Source organism: Culicoides brevitarsis, chromosome 3 (assembly GCF_036172545.1).
Source record: "Culicoides brevitarsis isolate CSIRO-B50_1 chromosome 3, AGI_CSIRO_Cbre_v1, whole genome shotgun sequence".
Lineage (NCBI taxonomy): Eukaryota > Metazoa > Arthropoda > Insecta > Diptera > Ceratopogonidae > Culicoides > Culicoides brevitarsis.
Window position 1 is genome coordinate 26,777,615 of NC_087087.1, and position 20,878 is coordinate 26,798,492.

Here is a 20,878-nt window from a genome sequence, read left to right on the forward strand (position 1 = left end):
AATTGGTGTGCAAAAAATTGCAAGTTATAAAGGAAGAAAACAATTTGTTCGCGTTTAAGAGCGATTGATTTCAGAGTTTATCATTTACTTTTTTTTTGCGTGGAATAAGGAGAAAAACGGGATATTTAATGCTAATTGAGGATTTAACGCCTTTAGTTGTTTCTAAAAGTGGCAATTTTAAGATTTAAGAAATGATGTTGATATCACTTGAGGTCGATTAATGAAGGAATTTGAACAATTTTGAGTCAAAATTGAACTTTAAATAATTAAGCCTCAATTCTAAAGCTATTTAATGATTTTAAAGAAAAAATTTAAAAAATTTTTACCCCATTTTATGTCTTAGTGGATAAAAAATCCTACAAAAAATGTTTATAATTGACACTGTAGAAACATTTTTGAAGTTTAATTAAGAAAAATTTATTTTTTAAACTTTTGAGCGAAAAGTTTGTAAGAGAAAGTCAAAATTTTTCTCACTAAGATGAGAAAGAAGATCAAAATTTGCTCAAAAAAGAAGATTAAAAGATCATTGAATCAAATATTTGAAGAAAAAAAGCCTCGGGACACAAAAAACCTCATCTTTTCTCATTTGTACTTAATTCTAAAAATGCTTTTCAATTCGTTCTTAATTTCAATTCTTTTCTGAAGTCCATTAAAGTCGACAAGGTTGATGAAGTTGTTGTTGTTGTTGTAGCGGTAAGTCAAGCAGTTGACTCTTCCGATTCGAGTCCCAAGAATTTTGCCACTTCCAAAGGATTCTGCCATAGGTCAATGACAGAGAGGTCCGTTGGCTTTTCTTGACAGTTGAACAGGTGGTGTACGTCATGCGGCGTTTCGTCGCACAAGTCGCATTTGTCTTCAATGCTGTCATCGATGCGGTGTAGATAGTTGTTGGTTAGTCTGCTGTATCCTGAGCGGAGTTGCGATAAGGCGGTTCTTGTACTTCTTGTACAAGAACAAGGTTTATGAAGTCATTGTAGTTTCTGATGCAGCGAGGAAAAAAGTTGAGCATCTGATCACTTAAGAGCATTTTTGAACTCTTCAAGCCACATTCAGCAATCCAAAAGTCCTTGATCCTTCAGATCTCCCCTAAAAAAGATAAAAATTCTTCAATTAACCCTCACGAAATTCGATTCATAATAAAATTCCAACATAATTTTGCCTACCTTTTGCAAATTTGTACCATTCAAACCATTAACTTCTCTTTTTTTATGAACTTCATTGACAAGATATACAAAAAAACAGCACTTCATCATAACAATTGAACATAAGGACACCCTCTGCGATGAAGAGTCCCCTTCTACCGAATCGAAGTGAACTTCTTAAAAGGATGATAGCGCACTTTTCATTGTTTTGCTCCTTTTTTCATTCATTCATTTAACTTCTCTTTTTGTTCATATTCAATTTCACAAGTTGCATGAAAAGTTTTTTTTTAAAATTGTTACAAAGTTGCAGTTTTTTTTATTGATTTCGTGAACATCATCAAATATTCATTACTCAAAAAAATTCATACAAAAAAAAATTATTTCATAAATTGTTTATTTTTTTTTTAGTACAGAAGTAGAAGAAAGTTGTCTGTCATCGCATCGACTCTTTTAATAGTTATATCATTTGTCGTTCATACGTATAAATAAACAATAATTGAACAACATACAACTCAATTATATTGCTCGATGATGATAATAATGGTCGAGTACCGTATGTGTCACAGTACAAAAAAAAATGAGAGAAAAGGGCATACAATTACCGGCAATAATTGTTGACATTTAAAGTCTATTAAGCGTCATTACATGGCAAATTTTTCTATTTTACTTTTTTTTGTTGTATTATCTGCTGCTTGCCTGCCACACATCGTTGATGCGACATAAAAAACTTTTTTTTTTTTTTGATATAGTTTGATGAGTAATGAAGTGGATTTTGTCAGCTTTGCTCTTTCTCCCTTATTTCTAATTTTTTTATTTAATAGAAATGTCAAATAAAGCAAACGTCATTGTTTGAGATGCGATGTTTTAAAGCGTTTAAAATTGTTTATAATTTTTATTTAATTGTTAAAAAGTTGTTTTTAATCTCTTTTGAATTGAAATTCGGAACATATGTCAATGTAAGATGACATTTGACTTTTTTCATTTGTTCGAGTTCCATATGGATACTTGACGACAAATTTTTACAAAAAAAAAAAAAATTGAGATCAGCTTAATTTTCCAGCTAAGTTCGAGACCCAACACTAACTTTTTGGTCAAATAATTGATTTTCTCACGCCATTTATCAATGAAAGTACATTAAAAAGTATTAAGATACGATTTTTTTTTGTGTTTATATTTTAAGAAGAGACAACACAACGCCATTAACTCTTTTATATGACTTTAATCTAATAATAAAAAAGAAGAAAAAAAAAGAGGAAGAGTGTTCCGTTTTATCAAAAAGAACTTTACAAAAGCTGTTTATAACGAAAGAAGACGAGTTCTCATCCGAATCAAGTTGAGAGTGTTGTTAAGTGATACTTAAATAGTCTTTTTTCTTCTTCCTCTTTGAGTTTTTTTTTTGTTTGAAGTATTTAAAGTGGAAGTGAAGGTATTTTCATTCATACATTTATGGAATTTCATTCATTTTATTACACGAGTGAGAGAAAAGTATGCGTTAGCGCCAGTAATTGGCTTTATGAGTTGTTTTTCAATGTTAATAACGGATTAAAAAGAAGACATCACGGTATCAATGAAAATTCAGAAGAAATTGCTAAGGATACTGACGTATATGGAAATAGATATGGCAGTGTAAGTGAAATTTTACAACATACTGAATTATTAAGTATGAACAAGAAATAACCGCTTAAAAACTTAAATTTTCCCGAGTAGCATTAAAAGAATTTTCTTAATGTTAAAAGTCACAATTTAAAAGACAACTCCTCACTTTGAAAGAAACAACAGATGAAATAAGACGTATTTTTTATACTTTCTAAAAATTAGGTGAGGAATTAATGATGATTACTTTTAAGAATATAATTAAAACCCTAAAAATAGGTACATGAAAAACAGAAACTTTGTGACTTCAAATCAAAATTCTAAAATTATTTCTACATTAAATCAAGATCCATCTTGTTTTTTTTTTTGAAATTTCAACCATCTTTTACATTCCTCATCGTTTCCAAAGTAAATGGCTAAGTATTAAACTCTCAATATTTCTTTCAAAATTTCTGACAACCAACATCGAAAAAGTAAGCGAATCCTTAGACCAAAACAAGACATATCGTGCAACGAACAAGGATCAGTTTGGTATAAAGGTTAAAAAAATATTTAATAAACTGTCAAGACTTTACGAAACTTACTGTGATTAATTCAAGAAAAATGCCCTGAAATACGTGAATACTTAATTAGTATGCCCTACCAAATCATCGAAAGACAGACCTATTAATAAGAAAAACAGAAATCAAGCTGACATCTTTTGCAGTTGATCATCTTTAACCCCAAAAAGTCTCTTTTAAAGGTTAATGAGGCTAAAAGGCTCAAAAAGAATGCAAACATATCATCTCGAGTGGCTAATTAGGTTAGGTTTGGTTCGAGGATGCATCACCGCGGTCCGAAGACCTATTGTGATCGCTATGACAAAATGTCATAGCATGCTCAGGTGTAGATCTTATGAGCTACACCTGTCCTGATACCTTAATCAGTCAGTCCAATTTCATTCAAAAACTTATAAATTTTTCTAAGCCGATGTCCTTCAAGTTCAGGTGGATCCAAGAAATAGTTCAGCAAGATTTCTTTCCTTTTGCCACAGAGTTCCATACAATCGCATACCAAGTGTTCTGCTGTTTCTTTTTCCTGTTGACAGTATCTGCAAAGCTCATCATTTACGATTTTCATTCGTTTGAGTGGCTAATTAACTTTCTGAAAAAATTTTTGCTGGAGATGATCATTTTTTCACGACAACAGTACATTTCTTTTACATTTCATTCACAATGATTTCAGTTCAGGTTGCTACATTGGCACATGGATTTGACAAGGTCACTTCAGTATTTAGTTAGGTTAGTTTTATCCTTTAAGTACCTTAAGAGGCTAATTTGATCTTAAAGAGTTCGTTAAATTTTTTGCTTGGTTTGAATTAATTGGAAAAGATCTTGATTCTCGGAGCCTAAAGCTAAAGCTTGAATGCTAAATCTACAATTGCTTGTTGCACATGGGACATTGATATCCCGGAACTCAAGATATTTCTTAAAAACAAGTAAATCTGTTAATAAAGTGTTTTAATTCCTTCAAATTCTCTTAAGATACTTACCGAGCTCTAAGTCTTTATAAATTATCTCAACTACCTCTTAAAGATTTTCAATTTGCCTAAAATTTTTTTTAGTGGAATTTTCATCAATGGATCTCCAAAAACACTTCTAAAGATCTTAAAAAGCTTCAAAAATCCCCCAGTTTTTCCAAGATTTTGCTCTGTAAAAAAAATCAGTAAAATAACTCGTCTTTCCAACCCATAAATAGTTAAAAATACTTAACTCCAGTCTACGATATCTCTCTTAAAAAATTATACATGTACCAGATACATCGAGAACTGAATCGGAGACAAACCTATTAAATTAACTTTTAATCTTAACTTAACTAACATTTTATTATTTAATTTAAAGCGACACACACACTTTCGTTTTATGTCATTTTTAGGTGCGATCGCTTGTTCTGTGGTACATGACATGCTTGTTCAATATGTATAAATATCGAACTTTATCATGAAAAATGATAAATAAATAATATTGTGTGTTCCTCCACAAACAAGCTTATCTTAATAATAACACGTTTTATTTATTTTTTGACTTTTTTCACCTTCGATTTTTACCTCAATTTGATTCGACTTTGTCTCGAATGTCCTTTGATCCCCCAAATTGCCCAGATTTCAAAGAAAGGAAAATCTCTCAACCAAATCCTGCGAAGAAAAGAACAAAAAAAAATCAAATAAAGTCACACCTAATAAATAATGTGTCACACCATCAAAATTTTATTGGCCATGAAAGTCGCATAATGTACCTTTTTCTTTATATTTCGACACCTCAGCAAGTGGTCCGCATTTAAATGCGATCGCAAAAGCAGAAAAAAGAGACATAAAAAACGTTATTATTATATTACCTTATTATTGTATGGACGCCCTCCGAAAAAAAATATTATTTAATAAATGTTTGGCGATTATATGGGTCAAATCTCCCGTTTTCTTTTGAAATCCTCGACCTTCGGCGTCTTTTGTGCAATTTTTTGCTATTTTTTGCAAAAAATGAAGAAATTAAAACGGAAGGATGTCACGACCGCTGCTTAATTGTTTCATTTTATCACGATTTGGTTGCCGTATGTTCTCTTATATTATGACTTTTCGACCGCAGAACTAATGATGAGGGTAAATTTTCGTTAATATTCATAAAAAAATGTTTAATTTTATGTAAGACAAGACATTCTACAAGCATTTTAATGATTGATTGCTGCATTTTAATTCATTTTTTTTTTCGTTCGAGGGAGTGGATGTTGATTTCTGTTGCTTTATCGACGCATTTAACGGCTGGTTGACTCACATTCTCAAGGATTTTGAACCTTTCTCGTGTTTTTTTCTCCCTAGAATGAAATGTTTTGTTTATTTTTTCACACACACTCGCTTTTGAAAAAAAAAATAATTGAAGCAAAATACTGTTTTAAGCACCTAAATGACGTGTTTTAACCTCTCATGATAATTTTGTTTATTCACCGCTCTTTCCCTTTTGAACAAAAGTTCTGAACACTGAATACGAAGAGAAGCAGAAAAAATGCCGTTAACTAGACTAATTATTTATTTATAAGGCTCAAAAAATGCATAATAATAATTTGTTCTGTTTATTCACATTATTTTTTTTTCTCTACCTTTTTTTTCATAACATTATCAACAAACATGCAGTTTTATCGCTCGCGTTTACGTTATAAATGAAAATAAATAATTTAATGAGTGAATGTTGTAGTCTAGCACCTCGCCCGTCGTTGTACAAAGACAATTATTTAATTTTTTCGACAAAATATTTTTTGCACCTGGAATTTTGTTGTTTTTTTTTTAATGCGAAATGCGAGCAAAAATGCAGTTAAGTGCGATAATATCCCTGTTTAATTGACGCCAAGCAGCTATTAGAACGCATTAAGAGCGTAATTGAATTTGCGAGGAGTGATGGTGGTAGCGGGTGACGTGGCAAGTGATGCGAGGAAATGAGGTTAGACAGATGAAGGGAATTTCGAGACCTGTTTTTCATGAAATTTTTGGTAAATTCTAGATCAGGGTTGCCAAAAATTATTTTCTATCTCTACTTTTTGAGACCTGTTTTTCAAAAAATATCAAAACAAAAAAAATAAAATTTTAGTTTTTGGCAGCCCTGTTCAAAATTAACACATAAATCAAATTTTATGAAGTTCAGGGTTGCCAAAAATTTTTAAAAAAATTTTTCTATTTTTCTCTTTATTAGTTCGATTTTAGTGTTTTTTGATGCAAAAAGCTACTTTTAGAGGTAAAATAGTTTCTGGCAACTCTGATCTTGAAATCTGTTAATTTTGAACAGGGTTGCCAAAAATTATTACTGATTGTTTTTGATGGAAATCGAAAATTTTAAGAAAATAACTCCTAAAAGTTTCGATTTTCATCAAAAATTATCAAAAAATAGAGAAATAAAATTTTACACTTTTGGCAACTCTTTTTACAATTAACAGTTAAGAAGAGAATTAACTTTTAAGATCAGAGTTGCCAAAAATCTTGAAAATTCTTTATTAGCTCGATTTTTTGATTGTTTTTGATGCAAAACGAAAATTAAAAAAAAAATCCTTTAAAAATTTCATTTTGCATCAAAAACAGTAAAAAAATCGATCAAACAAATTTGAGGTAAAAATAATTTTGGCAACACTGATCTTGAAATCTATTGATTTTGAACAGGGTTGCCAAAAATTTTAGAATTTGTCTTTTTATTTTATTTTTTATTTTAAAAAAATATCAAGATAAAAAACAAATTTTAAGATATTTGGTAACCCTGTTTGAAATTTGAAAGTTTTTGATTCATGTATTGTAAAAATTTTGATAATAATTCAGTTTTTGATTAATTTAACGCTTTTTAGGCACAAAAACGACTGTTAAGGCTCTTTTAAAGCAATTTTTATCAATCAAAACTTCCCTTATTGAAACATCTGGTCATCGTTCTATTGCTGCAAACCACAAAATCCTATTGACCGATTAAACATTATTCCTTTCTTTTCAAATATTTACTCGCTCGAAACCACTGAAAACGCAGTCACGTCATACAATCATGGCGTATATGCCTTGCATAAGTCATTTATTTTATGAGGGATTGCGTGTTCAAATCGTCATAAAATTTTACAAAAACGGATATAAAATGCGTGTTGTATGAAATTACATTTTCTCTCTCATTCTCTCTATTTCAATTGTTCTTATTGCTCGTAATAAAACGGCGCAATTGTCTTCAATAAATAGAATTTAGACGTTGAAATGATCGTCGTTCTGATTTATTTGTGAATTATTGAGTGGTAAATTGATCAGAAATTGAAGTAAAAAAAAAACTTCGCAGCCAATTATTGAAAAGTCGAGTACAAAATATAACTTTAATGAGGTCGTTTCTCGGAAAGTAATTAACAATTACGTCGTGAACGAGCCCTTTATTGGCTAAGTTCAAGCAATAATTTTTCCTCCTGTGTGAACTTTTGTGTGCAAAACGGTGCGAAGAGAAATCGAAAAGCATTTAAAAAACAGTTACAGATAAAATTGATCATTAACTGTGCTTTTTTTTTGCAATTCCAATGAGTTTTTTTGCACTTTTTTTTTCATAAATGCTAGATAATATTTATTAATATAATAACAGAGTGCATGGCATATAATGATAATAAATGTGCACACAAACGATATATTTATGTTCATTAACTCAGTCGCGTTGATAAATGGTGTTTGCATGTTGTGAGTTGGGTTGAAGTTGAAGTCATATGTGAAAAATTTGCTTTGAATGATTTGCTCTGAGAGAAGAAAAATTACCAAAATTACTCGAAATTTGTATTTTTAAGCAAATGTCAGTTTGAAAAATTATCCGTTAAACTCAAAAAGTTTATTAGAAGTCCAAAAATGTGTTGAAAAATGCTTAATTGACCTACTTGGTCTTACTTAATTTTAAAAGTCCAAAAATGTGTCAAAAAATGCTTAATTCCAAAAACCTGAAAAACTTGGTCAATTTTACTAAATTTCTAAAAGTTACAAATATCAGGAAATGTCAATTTTAAAAATTTGACCGTTAAAATTGAAAAATTTAAATTTTTATGAGAATTCTAAAACTCCAGCGAAAAATGTTCCTTTTTTTGCAATTTTATTCAAAAAATTAGAAACTGAAGTTAAAGTTTAAATTTTTGATCGAATGTCAATTTAAAATTTTGACCGTTAAGATTAAAAAATTTTATGAAAGATCAAAAAAACATCGAAAAATGATAGTTTGGTTCAATTTTAGGCACTAAATTTGAAACTATAGTTCAAAATTTGATTTTTTGATCAAATGTCAATTTGAAAATTTGACCGTTAATATTGAAAAATTATATTATGAGTTAAAAAAGCCATGGAAAGTTTTCTTTGCTTCAGTTTTGATCACTAAATTTAAAACTAAAGTTAAAATTTGAAGTTTTTGATCAAATGTCATTTCAAAAAATTATCCGTTAAAAATTAAATTTTGTACAAATAGTGGAAAATTACCGTCTTTGTGGCAAAAATTATAATTTTTTTTATCATACAATAGTAATAATAGTAACAAATACAAACTGTAACAACTTTTAAACGCTATATTGAGGAATAAATATTACATAAATTTGAATTTTACTCGCATTCAACTCACACAACAAACGTCATCATCGCATCGCCATAAACGAATGAATGCACTTTCCTATGCAATTAAGTGACTAAATTATCATTTTTTACCATATTTTTCTACATGTATGTTACTCGTTTTTGCTGTTTCGTTATTCATTCGGTGAGCAATAAAATTTTTTGACACGCAATTTTTTGCTTATGCGGTAAATTTTTTCATATTTTTTTGCGTTATTCCGAATAATCATTCAAAAATGATACAAATCTAGCTTTTTTTTTTTGTGTTTCTAAAGTTTGTCGGTCGATTCAGGCAACGAACGGAGCGACAAGTGGCCAGCCCCTCCCATGAAACACGATACTCTAGCATTAGTTGCTCAAACACGTGCCTCATGCCAAAGTCATAAAAAAAATCTCTTAAAAACATGATACTCCCAATTATTACGAGTCATAACATCATTCGAGCTATTCATATTCAAAATAGTTCGCTTTTTATCAATCACGCCAGTTAATCGTAATGAAGATGTTCGACAAGAGGTTTTTTTTAAGGTGTGTGCACGATTCACGAGCGCCCTTTCGGAACACTTTTGAGACGTCATTAAAGTGTTAAATCTCCATTAATGGAGGTCGTTTGAGTTTACGGTTATTTGTTGGCGGATGATGGAAGATGAGAAAAAAATCACCGTTCTGCGCATGCCAATGCTTGACAACAATTTACGTGGGACTTTAACACAATTTTTGGTACATTTACAGCATCCCCCTTTTTATTTTAGAAGAATAAATGCTTTTAAGCGCACACAAAAAAAAATGGAAGGAAGTTGCTCGTATTCGTCTCTCGTACTGTCTCTTCGGGTGGTTCGGGTGTTTACGTATGTTATGGATGCGAAATGCATGAAAAATGAGTAAAATACGAGTAAATAGAAAAAGGAAACCATTGTTTTCTTCCTTGTATTGTTTCAATTTTTCCGTGCGGCGTTCGTTGTTTGTCGTCGTCGCCTTGACATGGAATCGGTGTACGAAAATTGAATGCTTGAATTGAGAGGAAGGAAGGGAAAGTGTGCGACGATTTGAGAACAAAAGAAAGTCATGGGTATCGATTACTTCTCCTGCTCTGTGACGAATTTTCTTACGATTGAAAATTTTTCTTGGTTATTTTAAAGTTTGAGACTTGAATAAGAGTTCATTAGGGTTTTAGGACGTTGATTCAGTCAGCAAATTATTTATTGCAATTTAAACCCGAGATTTTTGTCCATTTTATCTCATAAAAAATAAATTCATAATTCTATGGAGGAAAAACCTAAAGCTTAGCTTAAGAAAACCTCAGGTCTTCCAAAAGCTAGAAAGCCCAGCCTAAGTGTCAATTTTGTTGAGTTAATCCACAGATAATACATGCCCAGTCAGAAGTTTGGGTCTTCTTTTAGACACTCAGAGTCTAAAACAAAAATTCTTTAAAGTTTTTTTAACAGTTTTTCAACTTTTTGTTATTTTATTGAAGAGTTTCTTTTGAAAGAGTGAAAATTTTAGTAAATTGAATGATTTATAGCTCAAAGATTCGATTTTACCACGCTAATTTTTGAGAATATTCTTTTTTTTTGAGTTGCAAATCATTAATTTTTCCTAATTTTCATTCTTTACAAAACAATTCATCGAAAAAAAACAACAAAAAGTTGGAAAACTGTTAAGAAATTTTTAAAGGCTTTTATTTTAGACTCTGAGGGTCTAAAGAAGGTCCGATTTTTCCACTGGTATGAAACGAAACGAGAAGCACAAAATAATTGGGCCAATTGGGTAAAAAATTTCTCTCTCATCTGTAAGGCATAAAGAGTAGCTTCAATTTTTTTTTAAAACTAATCTTTGGTAATGTTATGTCGTTCATATCACATGTTGAGTTGAAAATACTGAGGCAACGGCTCATGTTGTTGTAGCGGTAAGTCAAGCAGTTGACTCTTCCAGTTCGAGTCCCAAGAATTTTGCCACTTCCAAAGGATTTTGCCATAGGTCAATGACAGAGAGGTCCGTTGGCTTTTCTCGACAGTTGAACAGGTGGTGTACGTCATGCGGCAACGGCTCATTGTGGAGTTTACCTCAAACTTTATACTCGGTCTTTTTTTATTAGTTAGTTTTTTTTTATCCAAGTTTCTCATGTTTCAGGCAATTAGTCAATTTTTCTTCTTCACTTTTCCTCATTTTATTGGATATGAAGGTAAATATTGCTAAAGAGTCATATTTTAGGGTCCTTCGTATACTCTGGAATCGTAAGTTTTTTTAGAAGGCGCCCTCAAAACTCGCTCCTAGAAGTTCCCAACAGGTTTCTAAAAATCCTAAAAAATGTCAAGCACGATTGGAGTCAGAAAAATTTTTCATGATTTTGAATCTTTAACCGATGACCTTGAATAACCTTGGTTGACTTCCTTCATTTAGGTATCTGTAACTTTAAATGTTTTTCTTTAATTTAATTGAATTCACATTTTTGTCTTACCTTCCTCTTAGTTTGGTGAAAATTCAGGCTTTAATCTTCAAGCAATTGTTCAATGATATGAAGTCTAATTAGGTCCGATAAGGTGGCTTCTTTTGATCCTGAAAGCATTTTATATTAGTTCAATTCTAAAATCAAAGAAAAATCGACTTTTGGGAAAAAAACCTACCAAAAGTTAGGGTTCTCATGATCAACTCGCTAACAGAACTAAATCTCAAACCGCAACAAATTCCAAACAAAAACACTCGAAAAAGTGAACATTCAATTGTTTCGCTGTTTCACTTTTCGAGTACCTTGTTTTTGTTTTTATGTGTGCCATACTTGTCATCATCCTCATCCACTTCACATACAGTACTCGACACGCAAAAAAATCACGTTTCTCAGGAAGTCACCCCGTTGCAATTTTTATTTCATGTTCCATTCTGTTGTTTTAAAAAAATGTTAATAAATGCACAACTAATGGGAAATTTTTTTAGCATTTTAAAACCAGTTAAGGTACATATGTTAGTCTTAATTGCTCATTAAGTGCCACTTTAGTTGCTGTTGCTTTTTTTTTGTTGTTGTATGTGTACTTTTTGTTTGTGGGTTTCGGCACTTGTGAAGTCAATTAGGTGTAAGAATTCACATATCAAGTACAGTAGTCGAAACAAATTGAAGGATGTTGAAAAAAAATTAAAACATTTGTAAATTGTATAAAATTTGTTGCCGATGTTTGTTTTGGATTTTATAGCGAAAACTGTGCCAATTGACGTGGAAAGTTTTTTTTTATTGATTGTTTGTTTTTTTTTCGTTCGATTTGGTGAGAAATTTTGTTACTTTTTGGTGGGAAAATTACTCAACGTGATTTTTCTTCTTCTTCTTCTTCTTGTTTTTGTTGGATTTCAATTTTATTGGTTGTTTTAGTTTTAAGAAGCGGAATTTCTTCCAAAACTTAAAGGACAAGGATTCGGAAGTTTTTGTTGCGTTCAGTATGAAAATGTAAAAAACAGCGATGAGATTTATGGCAACGAGGAATGTTCCAAGGACGATGTGTGATAAAATTATCAAAATTTTCTTCGAAATTGGGTCCTTAGGATTTTCGTCTCGTGTTTTAGGACCAAAAGTAATATTTCCATTGATATTTGGACCAAATTTCACTTTAAGAACTTGATTAAAGGAAATGTTGACATTGTAAAGTTGAGAATTGAAGATGACTTGATCAATATTTGACAAAGAAATGTTTAAAGCGAAACGGGAGTTGTCCAGATTTTCATCAAAAATTACGAGATTAAAATTTTGAATGTTCAGAACCTCCAAAAATGTGGAATTTTGTTCAAATTCATCAATTACAAGAGAGATATTTTCATCTAAGGATCCTCCTTCGACTGTTAAAAGCTTGAAATTGCTCAAATTAGACAAAATTTCGCTCAACAGATATTCGCGAGGCTCAAAAAGCTTCACATAAGAGCCGTTTTTAGCATTTTTGGTCACATTTAATGCCTTAAAAGATAAAAATTTATTAGAAATCTTCAAAAATTCTTCAATAGAATCTAAATTTACCTCATTTCCGCCGCCCAAATCAATTTTTTGTGACAATTTAACCAAACCAGCAACTGATCGCCCTTCAATTGCACTCATAAAACTCAAAATTACCACAATAAAAAGCTCGAGTTCTGTCATGTTCACCTCTCAAAACTCATTAAAATGACTAACGAACGAAGAAATTTGTTTAAGTAACGCGACGGAAGTTCTGATAAAAATCCAATCTCATAACTTACTCATGTTCCGCAACGCGGCGAGCCCTGAACACATGCAGTCATCAACACAAGCAGTGCGTTAAAATGACGATAATTTACATATAAAACGGCTTCGTTGCATCAATCTCTGGTCTCATTCATGTTTTTCTTCATCTTTTAAATGAAAATTCTTCGTTTCAAGAAAGTCTGACGTCATTTAAGACAAAAGCCAGCGCGCGATCTCGACTGTGTGTGTAAATTTGTGAGACTACATTTTCATGCTTCGTTAAACGTTGAACGATTTTCTAACAAACATTTTTTCTTCTCTTTGTCTCAAAGAGCTAAATAATAAAGATTTGTTTAACTTTTATGTTCATTCACTTAAAAAAAAAATGAAAAAAAAAAAATTTTTACTTACGATAATTTTTGAACAAGTCATTTTTTTTAAGGCTCATAAATTTTCGTCGAGTTCAATGTCGTTTTTTTCGTTGAAGTTTCGTGACAATCTGAAAAACAAAAAATTAGGCAAACACACAAATTAACTGATCAAACAGAACAAAATAATTATTATAATCTGCATAAATATGTGTTAAAACAAATAAAACACGAAAAAGGAGTTGACCGCCTGCCCGGCTAAACACTCCAAATTGTTCCTAATTGCTCGGTTATAGCTTCAAATAAACGATTTTTCATTTGAATAAATCAACACAAACAGCGCCAAATGCCTTTTTCGGGCCACTTTGAGGTCGCGCATTATTTATTTACTTTTTTTTTTTTTTTTTTTTTAGCAAAACAACGCGTCGATTAGAACAAATAATAAAAGGTTTCGATGCTCATTTCATCACTAACTGCACACAATTTTATGGTGTTCTAGCACGTAAATTCTCGATTAAAAAATTTAATTGTAAAAAAAATATCATGGGGTTTGCATGCGTTTTTGCTGCCCACTGAGTACGGGTAGAAGTTGCTCCAGTGGTTGAGTGTACAATTTGAGTAATGAATTGCCTCTTTTAACGTGGTAATGTTAGAGTTTCGTTAAATGAGTGGCAATAAAAAGGGAAAAAATTTGGTGAATGAGCTTTTGTAGGCAGGGAGTTTTTCCTTTTTTTTCTCAAAATATGGCTTAACGTATTTTAAATTTGATTAAATTATACTTCGAATTTAATATTAAGGTCTTTGATGATTTTTAATGAAATTTTTTAGCATTTTCTCGAATTTTTGATGAAAATTTGAGCTACAATTAGGCCCCTCCAAATTTTTTTCTATGTTTTTGTCCCCTGCCCCATTTCAAATGCCGAAAATCCAACAGGGCAAAATAAAAAAAAAATTAAATTTCATTAAAATTGACCATTTTTCAAGGAATTTTCAAAAATTTTTTAAAATATTTTCAATTTTCAAGAATTTTTGTATTGAAAAACAAATTTTAACATGAATTTTTTTCTCTAAAAATATTTTCAAAAAAAAAAATTTTTTTTTAATTTTTTGACAGCTATTTTTATGAAATTTTTTTGTTTAAATTTTTTATCTTAAAAATACTCTGAGATATATTTTAAATTAAAATTATTCTTTAATGACTAAAAATTGTATAAATTTTTTCATTTTGTATTATTTAAAAAGTATTTAAAAATTTTTTTAGTTTATTTTGAAAAAAATTTTTTGGGACAAAAACATCGGAAAAATTTGGAACGGCCTTAATTGCATTTAAAATTTAATTTTAATCCATTTCGAGGCCCATTTCTAATGATTTTCAATAATTTTTTTTTTTTTAAAAATTGAATTTTCATTCAAAATTAATATTTTTGTTACGAATTTTCTCTTTTTAGCTGAATTTAAGGCAAAATTGAAAAATCAAAAACTTTTTTATCAAAAAATTGAGCTAATTTTTTGGAAAGTCAATTAAGTTATTACTTAAGTTTTTCCAAAAAATATTAATTTTTCATAAAAAAAAAATTTTTTTTTTGCCAAAAACTAGTCTATAGAAGGCAAAATTGAAAACTCAAAAACGATTTTTATGAAAAAATTGATATTTTTGGAAAAATTAAGTTATTGATTTTGACTTAATTGACTCAAAAATTTGGCAAATTTTGAAAAATTTGGAAAAAAATTTTGAAATACTATTTTCATACAAAAGACAAAATTTTTTACTATTTTTGAATGTTAAATATTTTTATTTTTTTTTTTTATTATTTTTTTTAGATTTGCTAATTTAAAATAGATTTCAGAATATTACATATTAAAAATTAAAGAAAAAAAAATTCATAAAAAATAACTGTCAAAAAAATTTGAAAAATAAATTCAGTAATTTTGTAAAAAAAAAATTAAATAAGAAAATTTATGTTAAATTACGATTTTTTAAACAAAAATTATAAAAAATTTAAAACTTTTTAAAAAAATTTCTAAAAACATCTTGAAAAATTATGAAAATACACCTAAAAAAGGCCATGTTTGATGAAATTTTTAACTTTTTTTTTTGCCCCATTGGATTTTATTTTTGATTTTCTTTGGAGCGGCCTAAGTTTTCTTTTGATTTAATTTTTTTTAACCCTGGCTGAATTTTTTCCTTTTAATTCCTGAATTTCCTACTTATTAAGTAAAAATTTCCATATAAATTTATTTTTTTAATTTAGGTTCAGTTGATTTTTGATAAAATTTCACAAGAAAATAAAAATCATAATTTTCAATGAAAAACGAACACAAATTCTAAGCTAAACGAACATTTGTACCAAGAACAATTAACCATAACTAACTTTTTTTTATCGTTTCATGTGTTTATGTGTCTGCATGACATCATGTGCAAGCAAGCAACTACGCAATGTGGAAAAATCGCAGATAGCAATCACACGTAATGTGCTCACAAAATATAAAAAAAAACAAAATGGCTCGCCTTGTTAATTGACTTGCCTTCCGTTTTTCTCTCGGCGAACATATTTATGGATTAACGTCGAACCACAACATGCCATTTGATGGTTTTTTAAACATATCTCGAGCTTTTAATCGCCGTTCAATTTCATTCAACAAGCCTCGTTTATGAGTGATGGCCGGTTTTTTGAATCGATATTCATCAATTAACGATGAACTTTTTTTTTCGATGTCATCGTCCTCATAGCGACGTCCATTGAAGACAATTTTCTTTAAAATTTTCCGCCCAGACAGCGGTAATTGGATTAAGAAACACTTCAATTTGTAAATATTTTCCTTTTAAAGCTGCTAAATGGCTGGTTTTGTTGACAGACGCTCGCTAAGACGACAACCCTTTTACTTATTTTTAGTGTAAGACGATTAGAAAAATTTTTTGCATGTCCCCAGCTAGGATTGGAAACCCCACAAAAACGGGCCATTTTGCAAGTTTAATGACTCAACTTTGTTGTCGCGTCGTGCGTTGTGCCATAAAACGATTTAATATTTGCATGATATGATAAACAGGAAGTTGTTAAAGCCTTCGAGGTCTTTAATATGTAAATGTTTGTCTTTCATGCGCGAAACAAAATGAACTGATTACATCTCTACCAGTTTGCATGTCAAGCCAGAACGTCATGAGAGAGAAAGAAAGAAATTACTCCATTCATGAATGTTTATGATGCTTTTCCAGTTCATAGACGAAAAGCACTCGTAAAAAAAATGCAACGCAACACGATAATGATGAAAAAATTGGAATTAGCGGGGCGTTAAATTTATTTAATGGAAAAAATTAAAATTCCTTGTTGGAAGTTGTCCAAAGTACTAAAAGAGTAATTGCGATGCGGCGACGCAATATCACAAAAAAAAACGTTAAATGACTCATTTTGAGAGACAAACAACAGTTACAACAACAAAAAAATAATTGGAAGGGATTGAAACAATGGGTTAAGTACTTCAATTTATCTCACATACGCGGAATGGCTTGGAATATAAATCATAATAAATGGCCTCTAATGATGTTATGACTAGTTCAGAGTGAATAAAATTGTAATAAAAGGCAATTAAAGCTAAAAGGCCTGATTTAAATAGTAATTGAGAGGCTTCCACAGTGGGTTTTGTGAACGAAAAAAGGTAAAATTTGAAGAATTACATTAGAAAATGTTGTAATTGGGCGTTTTGGAAACGATTTCCGCTTAATTTGATGTAAAAATTTAAGAAAAAGCTCATAAATGACTTAAAAATTGCTTGAAAGACATAAAATTTGAGAGTTTATAAGAATTTTGTCAATTTCGCTATTGACGAAAAATGTTTTGAGATCTCTTTATAAATATGAATATTTTTTCAGATCAGAAAAAATCGAAATTTGAAATTTTTCTGCTCAGTAAAAGTCAAAATTTGACCAAACGAAACTCCTGCAAAATTCGAAAATTAATTTAGACTGTTTTCGATAATTGACGATTTGAAAAATTGAGTATACGTAGGTACAACTTCCCATTTAACGAAGTTGCTATATAACGAATCCCCATTTAGCGAAAAACAACGTTGCTGTATAACGAATTTCACGATTTGAGCAGGGTTAGATACCCAAAATGTGCATTGGGACGATATTATTTAATGTTAATTGGGGTAAAAATTTCAAAATGCCAACTGGGGCGAAGTTTTTCATGTGTTTTGGATAAAAAATTTTCAATTATGCATTGGGTCAAAAATTTTGAATGTGCATTGGGCCAATAAATTAAAATGTCAAATGGGGCAAAAAAGGATGGATTTACATTGTGTCAAACTTTTAAAATGTGCATCGGGTCAAAGTTTTTAAATGCGCTTTGGGTCAAAAATCTTGAATGTGCATTGGGGCAAATATTTTAAAATGTCAACTAGGGCAAATGTCGAGTGTATAATGCTTTAAAAAGCTAAAATATGCACTGGGATGAAAAATTCAGTTGTATAATGGGTTATTTTTGAAATTCGCTATACAGCAACGATGTTGCTATATAACGAATTTCGTGAACACAAACCAATTCGTTAAATGGGAAGTTGTACGTAACTCAATTTCTTAGTCCTTGATTAGCAAATGGCATCTTCAGAGCTTCAATCTAAAAATAAAAAAAAGCTTTTAAGTTCAAATTCAAGCACAAAAATAAAACTTACCAAAAAATCGCTTAATATAACTCACACCTGCTTTGTTCTCCCATCTGTGACTCGCACGTTAACAATATATTTGCCGCTCCAAACACTAGAAAAACGAAATAAATCAAAATATAAATTGTTTTCTTCCATTACGCGGTCCGTTACAATTTTTCTACAATTCATGAAGAAAAAAAAAAGTTTTTTTTTCTGTCCGCATAAATCAGTAATTAAAATTAAAAACTCCTTATGTTCATTTATCACCTCGTCTAACACAAATTACTTATCTTAAAACATGATCGTATCACTGTGCGCGCGCACTACGAAGCCCATTAACATTTTTATGAGGGAATCGAGCAAAAGTCCAAAATTAAGTGTTTTGTTTTGAAATTCATATTTTTTTTGTTTTTAATGCTTCAGTTCTCCAAAAACCTTAAATTAAGTTAAAATAAATTAGAATTAAGAAAAAAGTTGTAACTCATGAGCCTAAAAGAGCTTAAAAAATCAAGAATTAGAAAAATTTATAAAAAAACGAATTTTAATTGAATTATAATGATAATTTTTACATGCTTTGTCTCTGAGTTACTCACGTTAGCACGCCATCAAGTGAGCATTTTGTCGAAAAACTTACCAGAACAATTCACGAAAAAAAAAATTATTAACTGTTAACGAAAATCATCAACTGTAACATTTATTTTGCTGGCAATTGCGCTGGCTGACCGAGAAAACCCATGAATATTTCATGCCGTCGTTTTTTTAATCTATCTTCTATCTTTTTGTTCTGCGTAGAGCTGTAGATTAACGAGAATATTGTTATTGTAATTAAAAAGTATTTTACATAAATAAATGGTTAAATAGTTTGAGGCAAGAATTGACTGCGCGATATTTATTCGAAGGGGGGAGACACTCGGATCACGCAACTTTTTTTCATTTTCAGGAAATGCTGCACATGTTTTTTTTTTGTGAGCTAGACAAAAAATTAATTTGTTAAACTAAAGCGATTTGTGTTGATAAGGCTTGATTTTGTGACGTAAAAATTGACTTTCGACGTTTAGAAGGTCAAATACCGAGAATCGTTGTTTCCTTGAAGCCCTTCAATACTGACGATTCTGCCGAAAAAGAAAAAAAAGTCATTAACAAACGAAAAAAAAGCCATAATAAGGCACCGGAAGTTCTAAATTTAATAAAATTTATTTAATTTTTGTTCATATTTACCGTCATTACGCCGTACAAAAGAACTAACAACCAATTTTAGAACATTGACGCGGTCGGTTAAACATCACAAAGCACTTAACGGGCTTCAAATCACCGCTGGATTGTCTTTGGATTTTTTTTTTGATGGAAATTTTAATCCACGTGCAAATATCGCACCTGATGACTTCGTCGAGATGAATATCGGTTGGTTGGTTGCGTGTCGATCGCTACTGCAGTTTGCTGCTAATGAATGTTGCTAATGTGTTGCTAATCTGATGAAAAATCTGAGCCTCGAGTGTCGCGCAAGGGCAGTGTCATTAGTATCTTCCGCAAGTACCTATTTGATGATGATGATGAATTATGAGTCAGGTGCGGGTTTTTTAAAATGTGGTTTGAAGGAGAAATTTGAGAGTCATTAGTGAATTTGTCTTGCTTTTTGGAAGAAATTGTCCATGCAGAACAACGCTTTGCTCTGTTTTGCATTTACTTTAATTTTATGAGATTTTGTGAGAAATTTGATCTTTTTTTATAAGCTGAGAATTGAAAAAGTGAAAGTTTGTCAGATTTTCAAGAGCTGCAAATCAAAAATTTTTCAGATTTTCAAGAGCTGAGAAATTTTTTAGATTTTCAAAAACTGAGAGTCAAACGACTCAAATTTTGTCATAATTTCAAGAGCTGAGAGTCAAAATACTCAAATTTTGTCGTAATTTCAAGAGCTGAGATTTAAAAAACTCAAATTTTTTTAAGAATTTCAAGAGCTGAAAGTCAAAAGACCCAAATTTTGTTAGAATTTCAAGAGCTGAGAGTCAAAAGACCCAAATTTTGTTAGAATTTCAAGAGTTGAGAATTGGAAGACTCAAAATTTGTTAGAATTTAAAGAGCTGAGAGTTAAAAAACTCAAATTTTTTTTAGAATTTCAAGAGCTGAAAGTTAAAAGACCCAAATTTTGTTAGAATTTCAAGAGCTGAGAGTCAAAAGATCCAAATTTTGTTAGAATTTCAAGAGCTGAGAGTTAAAAGACTAAAAATTTGTTAGAATTTTAAGAGCTGAGAGTTAAAAAACTCAAATTTTTTTTAGAATTTCAAGAGCTGAAAGTTAAAAGACCCAAAATTTGTTAGAATTTCAAGAGCTGAGAGTCAAAAGACTCAAAATTTGTTAGAATTTCAAGAGCTGAGAGTCAAAATACTCAAAATTTGTTAAAATTTCAAGAGCTGAGAGTCAAAAGACTAAAAATTTGTTAGAGTTTCAAGAGCTGAGAGTCAAAATACTCAAAACTTGTTAGAATTTCAAGAGCTGAGAGTCAAAATACTCAAAATTTGTTAAAATTTGAAGAGCTGAGAGTCAAAAGATCCAAATTTTGTTAGAATTTTGATCCAAATTTTGTTAGAATTTCAAAAGAGACTAAAAATTTGTTAGAATTTTAAAGCTGAGAGTTAAAAAACTCAAATTTTTTTTAGAATTTCAAGAGCTGAAAGTTAAAAGACCCAAATTTTGTTAGAATTTCAAGAGCTGAGAGTCAAAAGATCCAAATTTTGTTAGAATTTCAAGAGCTGAGAGTCAAAAGACCCAAATTTTGTTAGAATTTCAAGAGCTGAGAGTCAAAAGACCCAAATTTTGTTAGAATTTCAAGAGCTGAGAGTCAAAA